We start from the raw sequence: 14,816 nt of genomic DNA, 5'->3' as shown, positions 1-14,816 counted from the left end.
AGCACAGTAAAAGTAAGTAAGTAGATATTAGGTACGTAGACACATGGGTAAGTAGGTACCTAGGTAGGTAGGTAGACAAAAACAAACAAAACACATCCCTTCATCTCTACCCCACAATAACAATCCCTGTGGACAGCTAGACACTACTGTCTCCTTCACACCAATGAGAACCAAATGGAGGGAGGGAACATCTTGCAACCCCTTCCTTTGGACTGGCTTGTTTCACCCAGGACACCTCCAGTCTCACAATCTTGAGTAAATTACCATTATCATTACACAGCACCATCACTTCAGTGTCATCCAAATTTGTCAGAAGAAAAAAACAAATCTTGGTTATTTGTTAAAAACATAAATTCTTTTCCCTACACAGAATGTATTATTGATACATCAGATTTTCTCAGGGTAACTGTTTATAATCTGTATGTTTGACCAAAATTCCAGATAATTCTTATCATCAGGAAAGACTGGGAAATGTTGATTAATTGTTTCATTTTATTTAAAATGTATCTGATCATCTATCTGAACTAGGAGTTACGAGCTAGAAAACATCTCAATTATTAAAATTGAGAAAACTGACACTTAGAGACAGTAAATGACTTGGGGGAAGGTCACACAGCTAGAAAATGGTAGGGCTAGATCTTAATTAAGCCCCTGTATTGTGGCTCCATTTTTGTTACACTTCTCCACCAAATGTTTGTTTCCTACACAGCTGGCCACACGGCTGGTAATCAAGATAAAAGTTCTGGACACAGACAAAAAGTAAAAAATAACCTTCTCTTCTAACTCATTGAGTCTTCTACCTCCTAGCTTCCTTGCACAGACTTCTAGAGACCTCTGGCTCTCTGGGCATTCCTTTGCAATCTCACTATAGTTACTGCTTTCCTTTTGAAGGGTCCAAGCTCAATATTATCCCTTCTTGCTCAGCCTCCTCCTTCCCTTATAACCCATGTTTTCGCAATTATGGTTGGTGACTTGAGATGGACAACACACCAGTAATCCAAGAATGAGGTATAGGATGTAAAAATCCTTGAGTGTATAATGAAACCAGAGCTAGAAAACTGGACTCTCATGGTCTGAAACAAAACATCTCACCTCTTTCAGTCTCCCATATGAATTACTTTAATCTGATGAGAGATTCTAGAGCTAGAAGGACTTAGACTGTCTGCTCAAGCCCCTTATTTTAGAAGAAAGGGAAGTAAAATGTTAAAAGGTAATTTGGTAATTCAGATGAAATTGTAAAAGTGAAATATATGAAGTAATATGTTTGTGGGTACGCTGAATTTCTTTGTCCCTTGCCTAAGCTGAACTTACCCTTTCCTAGCCCATGCAGACCAGGAAGTAGCTCATTCTCTTTTTTGTACAAATAACATGCCAAACTTTGTACTGAGTGCTTTATATAAATTATATTTTACTGAACCTCAAAGCAGCCTTTCAAAATACATATGGCAATCTCCAATTGATTTATGGGGAAACTGACTTACAGGTTAAAAGCCTGTTACTTTTTGCAACAAACAAGAATAAGGTGGAGGGAAAATTCACATTCAGAATGTTTTTTTTAAATTACAAAATATACCCCTTAGCCCTTTCTCAAGTAGCTGTCACTTCACAGCTCCACTTTATGTATAAATGCTTCAACAAAACACTGGAAAAAATATATGCTAGAAAACGGAATGTATTTGTTTACAAAGCTAAGAAGTAGAACTGATAGAAAAGGCAATAGATAAAGGGTAAGAGATTCATATATAAAGACTGTCCAATTGGCCAGTACAATGACCAGAATCCAGAGAGTGGAATGTTGACCTATCTTAAGAATATACTTAAGTAGTAGCACAGCAGATGCACAAATGCAAGTTAAGGAGTGCCAGCATGACTGTTTGTCAGTCAAAAAATACAGTGTTTATTATTTGCCAGGTGCATTTACAGGCCCTGGGAATACAGTGTCTAATATTTGCAGGAACTTATATTTCAATGGGGAGTGTAAGGGTAAAATAATGTGATAAACACATAGAACGATACCCACAACAAAAAGCTAATTTCAGGAACTGATTAGGTCAATAAAAAATGTTAAATAGGGCTTCCCTGGTGGCGCAGTGGTTGGGGGTCCACCTGCCGATGCGGGGGGCGCGGGTTCGTGCCCTGGTCCAGGAGGATCCCGCGTGCCGCGGAGCGGCTGGGCCCGTGAGCCACGGCCGCTGGGCCTGCGCGTCCGGAGCCTGTGCCCCGCAACGGCTGAGACCACAACAGTGAGAGACCCGCGTACCGCAAAAAAAATAACACATGTTAAATAGGGTCACTTGATTACATGCGACTGAGAGGCCCCCTAGAGTGATAAGGAAAGACATTTGATGAGGAAGTAATATTCCACTGAGTCCTGAATAAGGAGCAGGTAGCTCTGCAAAAGTATGGGAGAAAGAAGATGGTCCAAGAAGAAAAAACAGTAAGGGCAAATACTCGAGACGGAAAAGACCTTGGGATGTACAAGGGACAGAAAGTATGTCAGTGTGAAGATTGTATCATCAACAACTGAAGGAATGAATGTAGACAAATCTGGAGACATATTCAGAGGCCAGATCATGTAGGGCCTTATTGGTCACAACAAGATTTTATTCTGGATGCAGGGAAAAGCCCATGCAAGGTTTTATTTTATTTATTTATTTTCTAACTTTTTATTTTATATTGGAGTATAGTTGATTAACAATGTTGTGATACTTTCCGGTGTGCAGCAAAGTGATTCAGTTATACATATACATGTATCTATTCTTTTTCAAATTCTTTTCCTGTTAAGTTGTTACATAATGTTGAGCAGAGTTCCCTGTGCCATACAGTAGGTCCTTGTTGGTCCATTTTAAATATAGCAGTGTGTACATGTCAGTCCCAAACTCCCTAACTATCCCTTTCCCCCACCGTTCCTCTCTTGTAACCAAAAGTTCATTCTCTAAGTTTGTGAGTCTCTTTCTGTTCTGTAAATAAGTTCATTTGTATTATTTCTTTTTAGATTCTGCATATAAGTGATATCATATGATATTTCTCTTCCTCTGTCTGACTTACTTCACTCAGTATGACAATCTTTAGGTCCATCCATGTTGCTGCAAATGGCATTATTTCATTTTTTTAATGGCTGAGTAGTATTCCATTGTATATAAATACCACATCTTCTTTAACCATTCCTCTGTCGATGGACATTTAGGTTGCTTCCATGTCTTGGCTATTGTAAACAGTGCCGCAATGAACACTGGGGTGCATGTCTCCTTTCGGACCATGTTTTTCTCCAGATGTATGCCCAGGAATGGGATTGCAGGGTTATATGGTAGCTCTATTTTTAGTTTTTCGAGGAACCTCCACACTGTTTTCCATAGTGGCTGCACCAATTTACATTCACACTAACAGTGCAGGAGGGTTCCCTTCTCTCCACACCCTCTCTAGCATTTATTGTTTGTGGATTTTTTGATGATAGCCATTTTGACTGGTGTGAGGTGATACCTCATTGTAGTTTTGATTTGCACTTCTCTAATAAATAACGATGCAAGGTTTTACATTGAATAAGAACATGCATGGAGTTACTTTTGAAAATATCACTGTGGCTGTTTTGTGGAGAGTGATCTACAGGGAGATGAAAGTGGAAGCAGGAAGGTATGTAAGAAGGCTCCTGCTAGATTTCCATAGGATGATGGTTCCTGGGACTACAATCTTGCAGTTAGAAATGAGAAGTGGTTAAATTTTAGTTATATTTTGACAGGAGATCTGGCAGGGCTTAACTCATAGATTGGATAGAATATGAAAAAAAGAGAAGAATCAGGAATTATTAACACCTAGAGTTATAGCCTGAGCATCTAGGTTGCAATGGTAGAATCATTTCTTGAGGTGATGGGATAGTGTGGACAGGGGTGAAGGACTATAATTGATAGTCCTGCTTTGGCCAATTTGCGATGCCTATAGAACACCCTAGTAGTAATTATTTGACTCTATTAGTTGGTTATATCAGACTTGGGCACTGGAGAGATCTTTGGATTAAGATATTTTAAAAGGGTAGCAGAATACAAATATATTTGAAACAATGGGATTAAATGCCCTGATATAGTGAAAGATTATAGATAAAGAGGATCAGAAAGCTGAGGGCTGAGCCCAGAGTCTAAGGGCAATTCTACCAGAGATTTCATAGATAACATGGACCTGTGAAAGAAGACTGAAAAGTACACATAGTGAAGTAAGAGGAAACCCAGGAGATTATGGTGTCCTAGAAACAAAGGAAAACATGTTTCCTTATGGATGAAATAATGGATCATGTTAAATACTGTAGAGGGTGCTAGCAAGATGATGGAAAACTAACCATTAGCCGTGGGAAGATGGAGATTCATGGTGACCTTGTTAAGAACTGTTTAGATATAATGATGAGGTCCAAAGTCCAGTTGCAAAGAGTATGAGTGGGAAACAAAATGTGAGATGAGCACTTAGAAAACACAAATATGAGGAACTTACTTTTATGATTTTTTCTTCCAGTAGATAGAAGCAGAGCAATGGTACCCTTACCTGGAAGCTTATACGAAGGTAAGGGACAGTATTTTTTTTAATGTTTTGAAAGAACCAATAAAGAGTGGAAATTTGATGCATCAGGGGAGAAAGAGTTAAACTGCAGAAATTAAATCCTTAAGATGGTAATAGTAGATGGAATGTGTGGCACAAATTAACTTGGCCTTAAGTAGGAACATCATTTTTATTATAATAAGGGAAACCGTAATGTGGAAAACTATAATAAGGGGAACAATACAGTAGGGTGGTAGGATTTTTAGTCAAGATTAATTAATTTTCATCTAATTCCACTTACTGTGTGCAGATCATCAGCTAAGACAGTACGTGGGGAGTGGGTATTGAAGATTTGAGGATAAGAAATGAAACTGTCACTGGAGAAAGTAACTAAGTGGAACTTCCCTGGTGGCCTCAGTGGTTAAGAATCCGCTTGCCAATGCAGGGGACACGGGTTCGATCCCTGGAAAGCCACAACTACTGAGCCCTCGTGCCACAACTACTGAAGGCTGCATGCCTAGAACCCGTGCTCTGCAACAAGAGAAGCCACCACAATGCGAAGCCCACACACCGCAAGGAAGAGTAACCCCCGCTCACAGCAACTAGAGAAAGCCTGCGCGCAACAACGAAGACCCAATGCAGCCAAAAATAAATAAATAAAATAAATAAATTTATATATATATAAAAGGAACTAAGTAAATTTAATAGGAAAGTTTATCAGGATAACCTGTCAGGGTTGATATTTCTTTTGATATGTGAACATAAATTTAAAGTCCAATCAGTGAATTTTCTCTTGATTGTTGGGCTACTCATTCGTAGGTGCAAAATAAAAGGATAGTTGAGTTAATCAGGGTTAAGGATATTCTGGGTGAATAGAATTTCAGGTGAGAGAGGACAGAGAATTTCCAAGAGAACACAGGGCTGGAATAAAAAAAAAAATCTAGGTTTCTAAGGAAAGTGAGGACCTAGAGTGATTGATGTACAGTGAGAAGGTGTTAAGATAAATGGATTACAGATTTTCACGAGTTTGTCGAATTTTGGAATAAAAGTTTTAGTGCAAGTTGGAAGGAGAGAAGTTGGTAATCAGAGATTATTAAAATGTTTGAAACTAACATTTTGGGAGTAGTATAGGTATAAGTAATGATCACATGACTGCTTGGCCAAGTGAGACTGAAGGGAATGTAAGAAACAAGTAGATGAAGGTTCTAAGAATGCAGGAATTGGATGTATCATCTGTTTGCATAAGGAAATCTCAAAAAATCATAGCTACGGAGAGGGAGGCAACAGCTAGATGCCCTATGAACGGGGAGAGTAAATAAGATATCAGTAGGTGACAGTATCAGAAGTGAGAGCTAAAAAATCTGATGAGTTGAAACTGAAAAAGCCTAGCATTTTTTTTGTTTTGTGGGTTTTTTTGCGGTATGCGGGCCTCTCACTGTTGTGGCCTCTCCTGTTGCGGAGCACAGGCTCCGGACGCGCAGGCTCAGCGGCCATGGCTCACGGGCCCAGCCGCTCCGCGGCATGTGGGATCCTCCCAGACCAGGGCACGAACCCGTGTCCCCTGCATCGGCAGGCGGACTCTCAACCACTGCGCCACCAGGGAAGCCCAAGGCTAGTGTTTTTAAGGAGGAAGGAGAAGAAATGGTTTTCAAGTAGCAATAGGTAATAGGAAGGACACTTGAGTTATGTGGAGTGTAGAAGAAAAAAGTCTACATTCAAGGGGTTACAGAGATGCAGTATCTTCAGCACAGTCATGTTCCAGTTAAGTGAGAGGATAAAAGGACCATTCAAAGAAAGGGTTGAGAATAGAATGGAGCATGCTTGTGCCTGTGGTCCCAAAGGATGCTGAAGGATTTGAGCAGGTGGGAACATTAGGTGTTAGGATCAGATCAGTGAAGGTAAACAACTGCAAAGGGATAACCATTTGTATTATGGTATACCATATTGAAACCTGGATTTCTGTGGACATCCAAGATGTAGGTACAGTGGATTAATTCTGGAAATCAGAAAAGAGATTGAAGACTTTGAAGCAGCTTCTTGGGGGAAGGTCAACTCAGCAAAACATGGAATACTACACATTGAGAATTTGGCTTTCCCCCTGAGTAAAGGGGCTGATTCACCAATGCACAGAGGTGATTGTATGATACAATTTCATTTGAGAAATATGTGAAAGATATGAAGCTTTTAACTAACTACTATATCAATAAAAGCGGAAAACATTACTTCACTAAAGATAAAAATGCACTCTTTGCATCAAAAAAAATTTACTGTTCAGAAAAATTCTAATACCCACTAGTAGTAGAATATGGCTACATGGCTAATTCTGGGTCCATCCTTAAAAGTATCGTTGGTGAGTGAAAGTCTGTCCTCAGATCCCTAAGATCTGGTGGAAAGTAGGAAGTGGTCGTGAACATGACGAATGATAAAAAGATTGTCAGGGCATTGAACAAGCCATGTATCCAATAAAAAGAAATTACAACTTCAACAGGTGCAGGTATCCAGGCTCTTCTGGACATAATAGGACCCTTTAAGAGAGTAAAGGACAGATTGCTTGGGAAATCTGATCTTTCCTTCTAAAATTATCTTTCTAAAAATACTATGGGTCTTGTGTTTCAGAATAATCTAGGAAGGTTATTAAAAGTGCATGTCCCCAAGTCTCATGTCAGACCCACTTAATAAAAATCACTGAGAATGGATCCAGAGATCTGTACATTTTAACATGCTATATATTTCAACCTCTCCCTCAATTCAATCACAGGAAGGCTCAATAAGATCATTAATGTGCTAGCAGGTGATGCTTGGCAGGTGGTAGGTTTGGTACATTATGCTCTGTTGGATAGAAGTGAGGCTTATCTTGGCTCGCCGATAGATCCAGTGTCTAAACAGTGCCTGGCACAGAGTGGGTACTCAACAATTATTCGGTGAATTAATGACTGAAGGAATGAATAGCTTTTCTAATCTAGATTTAAGCGTTCTGTCCTTTCAACTCCTAAGTGGGATATTATTATTGATTAAACACCTCTGTTTCTCAGTCTCCACCCAGACACTCCCCAGCCAAATCGATCCACTCTAGTAAGGAGGTTCCCTATGCCTGAGCTCCTACCCACTTAACCTTCCCTCAGTCTACTTTTATCTCTGATTTCTGACCCTCTTATTTTAAGCTAACTGACTAAGAAAGAGTCAGCCGTTTGATTTGATTGTCCAAACTCGATGCTAATACATACCTCTCCAAATCGCCAGTCTAGATTTTAGCCATTCAGTCATAAATTGGTCAGGACAGTGTCACCTGGCCTGAGAAACCCTCAGGGCTTCAATCAAATCTACCATGGTTAAACATGGCCAAGTCATGTCCACTTCCAGCAAAAGTATAAACAAAATTTGCCAAGGCTTAATGTGGTCATTCATTTCAAATAGTTGAAGAACCAGCCCATGAGGAAGAAAATAAGAGTTATTTTGAGTTTTTCTAAGGGCGGATTTAAGACTAGTGGGAATAAGTTATAGAAAGAAGATTTTGTTTCAAAATAAAGGAGAGCAATATAAAATTAATTGGCATTTAACTGTCTTAAAGTCACCAGCTCCCTTTTGCTAAGAGAATTCAAATAGAAGCAAAATAATAATTTATCTAGAACAGAATCATAAAGCTCAAAGGAATTTTAGAGATCAATTTGATATACTATGCCATCCTCATTCTTTTATAAATGTGGAATCGAAGGTCTAGAAAAACTGAGAACTGTCTAAATCTTCATAGCGTATTATAGTTAGTAGTAGGAACATAACCTAACCTTAAGGCTTTGTACACATCACTTCAAATTGTAGAAGGGGCACCTGCTTTGATTTATATGATTCCATATGTCTTATCTAAATTCTAAGACTAGCAGCCCCATATTTTGAACTCCTTTTTCTTTTTTTGTTTATATCCAGAATTCTGTAGTTAATTAATTTTACATGGCAATGAAGTGAAACAGGACTTTCAATTTGCATATTAGCAAACTGAAAAAAAAAAATCAAATCTGCCTGGAAATAGCTCACGATAACCTGTTATTTACTGACAGAGAAGTAGTTCTCTTTTTGGCAGGTGAAACAAATTAAACGGCACCCACCTTCTTGTTGCATAGAACAGAATACTCCCCTTGGGACTGAGAATATGATTTTGCCAACAACAGAGAAAGGAAATAACATTTACAGAAAGAACGTCTGCTTGTAGGTGATTTGTATGTGTAATCACATTTAATTTCATTTAATCTGCACAATGTCTCTGTGAAATGAATATTGTAGCCATTTTACAGATGAGGAAGTTGTATCTCAAAATGGTTTACTGCCATGTTCAAAGCCCTACGGCTGATACATGGCAGAAGAAAATTTGAAATTACATCTTAGTTAGGGAGACCAACTGGTCTAATCTGCTCAGGACTGGGGAGTTTCCCAAGACATGGGAATTATAGTGTTAAAGCTGGGAAAGTTCCAGGCAAACAAAAACAGTTACTCTCCCTAAATCCAGGGAAAGGAGAAGGAAGTTCTTTCCCAAGTTCATCAAATGTCAGTGACTCAACTGGGGGTAGGGAAAGGATGGGAACTGTGATGCAGCATGTTAAGACATATAGATTTCTGGATACATTCTCTGTGATTTTGATTGAATGGGTCTGGAATCCTAAATTATTCTGATACACGTGGTCCATAGGTTACATTTTTGGAAACACCATTTTAGAAGGAAAGATCAGACTTCCCAAGCAATCTGTCATTCATACTCTTGAAGGGTCCTACTAGGTACAGAGGAGCCTGAATATCTACATTTTCTGGTATGATTGCTATCATTTTATTTAAGATCATCATCATCCTGAAGCCTCTGTTCCAGCCGTGTTTAAAAGTAAGTGGACAAATAGTCTTCTCCTTAGGGAAAGACGGAAAGTCACTCTATAGTCTTTGCAGTCAAAGGCCAAGGTTGAAGGACACCAGATATTCACAAAAGCCATTCATGAGATACCAGAATGATCCCTTCAGGCCACTGGTTCTCAAACTCCATGTGTATACAAAGTACATTGGGGATCAAATACAACATGCACATTCTCGTGTTCTACATTCTAAGAGTCTGATTTAACTGGTCTGAGGTAAGACCCAGTGAGATGGTTCATTTTACGTGTCAACTTGACTGGGTCCCACGGTTCCCAGAATAAACATTATTTCTGGTGTGTCTGTGAGGCTGTTTCTGGACAGGGTTAGTATCTGAATCGGTAGACTGAATAAAGTAGATTGTCCTCCCTGCTGTGGGTAGGCATCATCCAATCCACTGGGGACCTGAATAGAAGGAAAGGCAGCAGAAGGGAGCATTCTCTCTCTCTGCCTGATGCATAAATTGAGAGATTGGTTTTCTGCCCTTGGACTGGGATTTACACCATCAGTTCTCCTGCCTCTCAGACCTTGGGATTCAGACTAGAATTTATACCATGGGATTTCTTGCATCTCCATCTAGCAGACAGTAAATCATGGGACTTCTCAGCCTCCAAAATAACATGAACCAATTCCTTATAATAAATCTCATTATGATATATATTTCATATAATAAATATATATTATAATGTATACAAATTGTATGTTTATAGAAATACATACACACACATATGTATTATTATTAGTTCTATTCCTCTGGAGAACCTTGATTAATACATTTAATATATCCCAGAATATTTATTTTACATGCCGCTTCCTCTCCCAACTAGTTGATTATGTGGCTTTCTTGATTTCCTGATCTAAACCATAAACTTCATTCTTTGCTTATTCTGTACCTAACACGATACTAGACACGGCCTGGGGGAGGGGAGTTTGAATGATACCAAATTTCATAAAAAATAGGTTGTAAACAAGTTAAAGACATTTTTAACCTAGTTGGCAATAGATTCAATCCTTTGCCTGTTTTGTTGTTGGTTTATCTTTTCTTTCTTTTTCTTTTTTTTGCAGGCAAAATCCATTTTGAAACTGTCCCCAAAGAAAAGCATCTGGATGGTGAAAAAAAGTTAGATTTGGTATTTTACTGATTTCTTCTTCTTGTCATTCATATTTCAATGCTAATTTTCTAAAGCCTTTTACACAAAACAGTTTTAAATTCCATACAAGGCAAATTGGACAAATTCCATTTCAGAACTGCAGTTGTGTTGACACACGGTAATCTTATTAGCAATAAAAGGATATTACCTATAATTGAATAGCTCTGCAATTAACAAATTTCAGAGCCAGAGAACACCATCATTCTTCAGTTTTACATTTGTTTTTACTCACAGCAGGTAATGTTTGAATTAGCAACAAAACTATTAGCATATTCTTGCTCTACTAAATGAAAAAATAACTTAATAAAAAACTACTTCACCCAGAATAAATATTAACTACAGTTCATGCAGATAAGCTTAACTGAGCAATTAGGACTGTGTTATACTCGTACTTTAATAAATACTGTGTGTGTTTATTTCAAGCAGCATAACACCCGTGTCACTCCAAAATCTGATTGGGTAGAATTCTGTGTTGATAATAAGGGCCAGGCTTCCATTTATTTAAACAAATATATAATTTGGGAAAAATAATTAAAGTATTCATCTGGGGAAGTTATATTTGGTGTCTTCATGACAGCTGTATAATTGGGTCATTCTAATATTATAACACAGACACACACACATAAACACACACCTATTTCTTTTAAAATGGATTTAGTTATGTTCCAGGACTCAACATCACCCATAGAACAAATTACATTAAAATTACAATTAACTTCCGCTCAACTGTCAGCAGAAATCCATGTTGCTGTGTACATACTGCCTTTTCCTCACTTTTATTAAGCCCCTTGCAGTTATGAGGGAACATAAATTGGAAGGATGTCGCTATGTCATCTACAGTATTAAAATGTACGAGGAACATTGACCCTGGCCTCTAGAGATTATGTGAAAAGCCATTTATATGCACAGCTGTACAAAGTGCCTGAGCTTAATGTTGAATTCCATGGAAAATCATTTTTGCTGCTGTGCATCTGAGGAAGGACAAGATTTAGATATTTAATGTGTCCCGTTACCAGACAAGCCCAGTCAGCAGTGCATTAGTGAACCAACCAGTACAGGGAGCTCCTTTGGGGAGTGACAGGTTTTGCCTTTAAATGCAAGGAGGGACCAGAGTTCAAACTTCGTTGGAAACAGCAATGAGGGAAAGAGGCAGGAGGGTTAGTCACCTTGCTCTCACTGATGTTGTCTTCCAGAAAACTACCCCCGATTGATTCCTCAGATTCCTTCCCTTCACCCATGCGTTCTTGAACGTTGACTACAGCAATATCCCTTCATCCCCATCAACCTTTCTTCATAGACATGATCCAGTCTTGAATATCTATTTTGGACGTATTACTTGTGTTACTGAAAAAACACTACTTCATATTAAAAAACAAAAATAAAAACAAATGAACCTGGCCATAGATGGAAATCTCATGTCAGAATCCAGTTGTGGGAGCTATTCTATAGCTCAGATTCCACTTGACCATTTACTGACTGACTCTGTCAACTTACGATCTTCCATGTGCTTCATCTTTCTCACTTATCAAAATTAGGAAACTAGCCTTTTATCTAACAAGAGGAGATGATCATAACATCTTCACAGGGTTGTTTTGAGGTAAAGGCTTAGTAAATGAAATATAGTAAGTATTTTTAAAAGTTAGCTACTTTCAAAAGACATTATAACTAAAGCTGGGATTTGTTTTTAAATTACCACACACGATCCTCTTTGTATTGAGCTGAAATCTGTGTCCTTGTCACCTTTACATCTTACCTTATTGAAGACTCTCCAAAACCAAAATGAGATACCAAGGAGTTAGTGAGTTTACTGTCATAGAAGGTGTTCAAGAAGAAGCTGGTATTAAAGTTGCAGAAAGTATCTAAACTTTGAAGGTACAGTTGCACCAGGTCAGCTCCCAGGTGGAAGGGAAAAAAGATATGAGGAAAATGGAGGTGGGATGGGGAGTGTGAAACTACAAGACGGATATCAGAATCACTAGGGAACATTTTCAAAATATACATGTTAAGGCCTCATCTTGGGGGACAGGGAGAGGAATGAAGGAGTTAGAAGACAAACTAGCCCTCTTCTCCAACCCTGTTTTGAAAATTACGAGACCAACGGTAATTTTGAATTACTCAGGCTGAGTGACATCTTGAGTCAGGACTGGAGATGTTTATCCAGATTGGTGAGTCTCAACCCTGGACACTTTAAAATCACCTGGGGAGCTTTTTAAAAAGTACTAATGATCAGGTCTCACCCCAGATCAGTTCAATCAAAATCTCTGGGAGATGGGCCAAGGCACTGAAGCTTTTAAAAAGCTCCCCAGGTAATTCTAATGTGCAGCAAAGTTGAGAACCAATGTTCTATAGAAACTTACTTAGTTAACCTTAAATGTTTAATCTGCAAACCTATGACTTGTAGCATTTCAAAATTAAACAAATGAAAATCTCCAAAGTAATAATTATTATATGCGTCAGGATACATCAACCTCCTCATCACCATCCTCACAATAGTAATACATACCAGTTTTCATTTGAATAGTGAATAAGCTCATTCACATCTAAACAACCACAATAGCTGTGGTTTAGGAAGTGTAACTTACTTGAGCAAGCTTCCATAGTTGACTAGAGGCCAAGCTGGGACTCTAGACCAGTTCTTCACATTCTTGAATTAGTACTGTTCCCATTCTGTCACCATCAGCTAGCTTCCCAAGTCCTCCAGTGCCTAATTCTGCTGCATTAACAGATCATGCTTCCCCACAAGAGTTTAGCTATCAGTTATGACTCTAAGCCATGACTCTAAGCCAATCTCTAGCTTCTAACAGATGCTTTCAGACCAAACACCTTTTATAATTGCTCTTGTTGACAAACAGTGGTCCCCAGGACTGGTTACTAGTTATGGTTCAGTGAATCAAGGCTTTGATTATCCTTACAGTAATTTCATACATAATAATTCTTAATGCAATGAAACAATCAACTTACTTACTTTTTTAAGGCAAGAGGCAACATTGTCTCTTGCTTCAACCCACACAAATCAGATATTTTTTAAAATGTAGAGGATAATGAGAATTTTAATAGCCAAGTCATGGTGCTAAAATTCAGTTTGATATTTCTTAGTTACTTGCATCAGGAATTAAAGTGGTTACAACCCTTGAAAACATATCTAATGTCCACTTTCAAGAAGATGGAGTAGAATTACAACTAAAATTCTTGATTATATGTACAAAAAATAGAGAAGATTCTGAAAGGTAGAGAAAAGAAAAAAGATTGACTAGGGGACTTGGGATCTGAAGAATAAGTAACACAGTGGTGAACTCCTGTGAACAAAATTCCTGTCAAAATCCCAGAAAGATATTTTGTAAATATAGAGAAGACTATTCTAAAATTCATATGAAAAGGCAAAGGAAATAGAATAGCTAAAACAATCTTGAAGAAGAATAAAGTTGGAGGAATCAGACTATCCAATTTCAAGGCTTATTATATAGCTACAGTAATTAAGACTGTGAGCTATTGGTCAAGACATAGACATATAGATAAATGAAACAAAATAGAGAACATAGAAATAGACCCACACAAACATACCCAACTGATTTTCAAAAAGGATACAAAGAAATTCAAAGGAGAGAAGATAATTTTTCAAAAAATGGTGTTGGAGCAATTGGACATCCATAAGCAAAAATATTAACCTCAATCTAAGTCTCATATCTTATGCTCAAGATTAATACACAACCAATCATTAACTCAAATGTAAGATGTTATACTATAAAACTTTTCGGGGAAAAAAACATAGGAGAAAATCTTTGGAATCTGTGACAGACAGAGTCTTAGACTTGAAACCAATAGCATGATTCATAAAAGGAAAAATTGATAAGTTTGACTGCATACAAATTAAAAAATTAAAAACTTTTGCTCTGCAAAAGACCTTGTTAAAAGGATGAAAAGACAAAGTACATTCTGGAAGAAAATATTTGCAAGCTATATATCCAACAAAGACTAGCATCTATAATATGTAAAGAGTTGTCAAAACTCAACAGTAAAAAACAAACAATCCAATTAAACTATGATGAAAAGATAAACACTTCACTAAAGAAGATATACAGATATTCATGTCAAATAAACACGTGAAAAGATGCTCATTAGCCATGAGGGAAATGCAAATTAAAATGATAATGAGATATCCACTACACATATATCAAAATAGCTAAAATAAAAAATGGTAATAATTTGGAGAAACTGGATCACTCATACATTGTTAATGGGAATGTAATATGATAGACC

The sequence above is a fragment of the Leucopleurus acutus genome (assembly GCF_964270905.1).
Source record: "Leucopleurus acutus genome assembly, chromosome: 21".
Lineage (NCBI taxonomy): Eukaryota > Metazoa > Chordata > Mammalia > Artiodactyla > Delphinidae > Leucopleurus > Leucopleurus acutus.
This window is presented reverse-complemented; position numbering follows the sequence as displayed.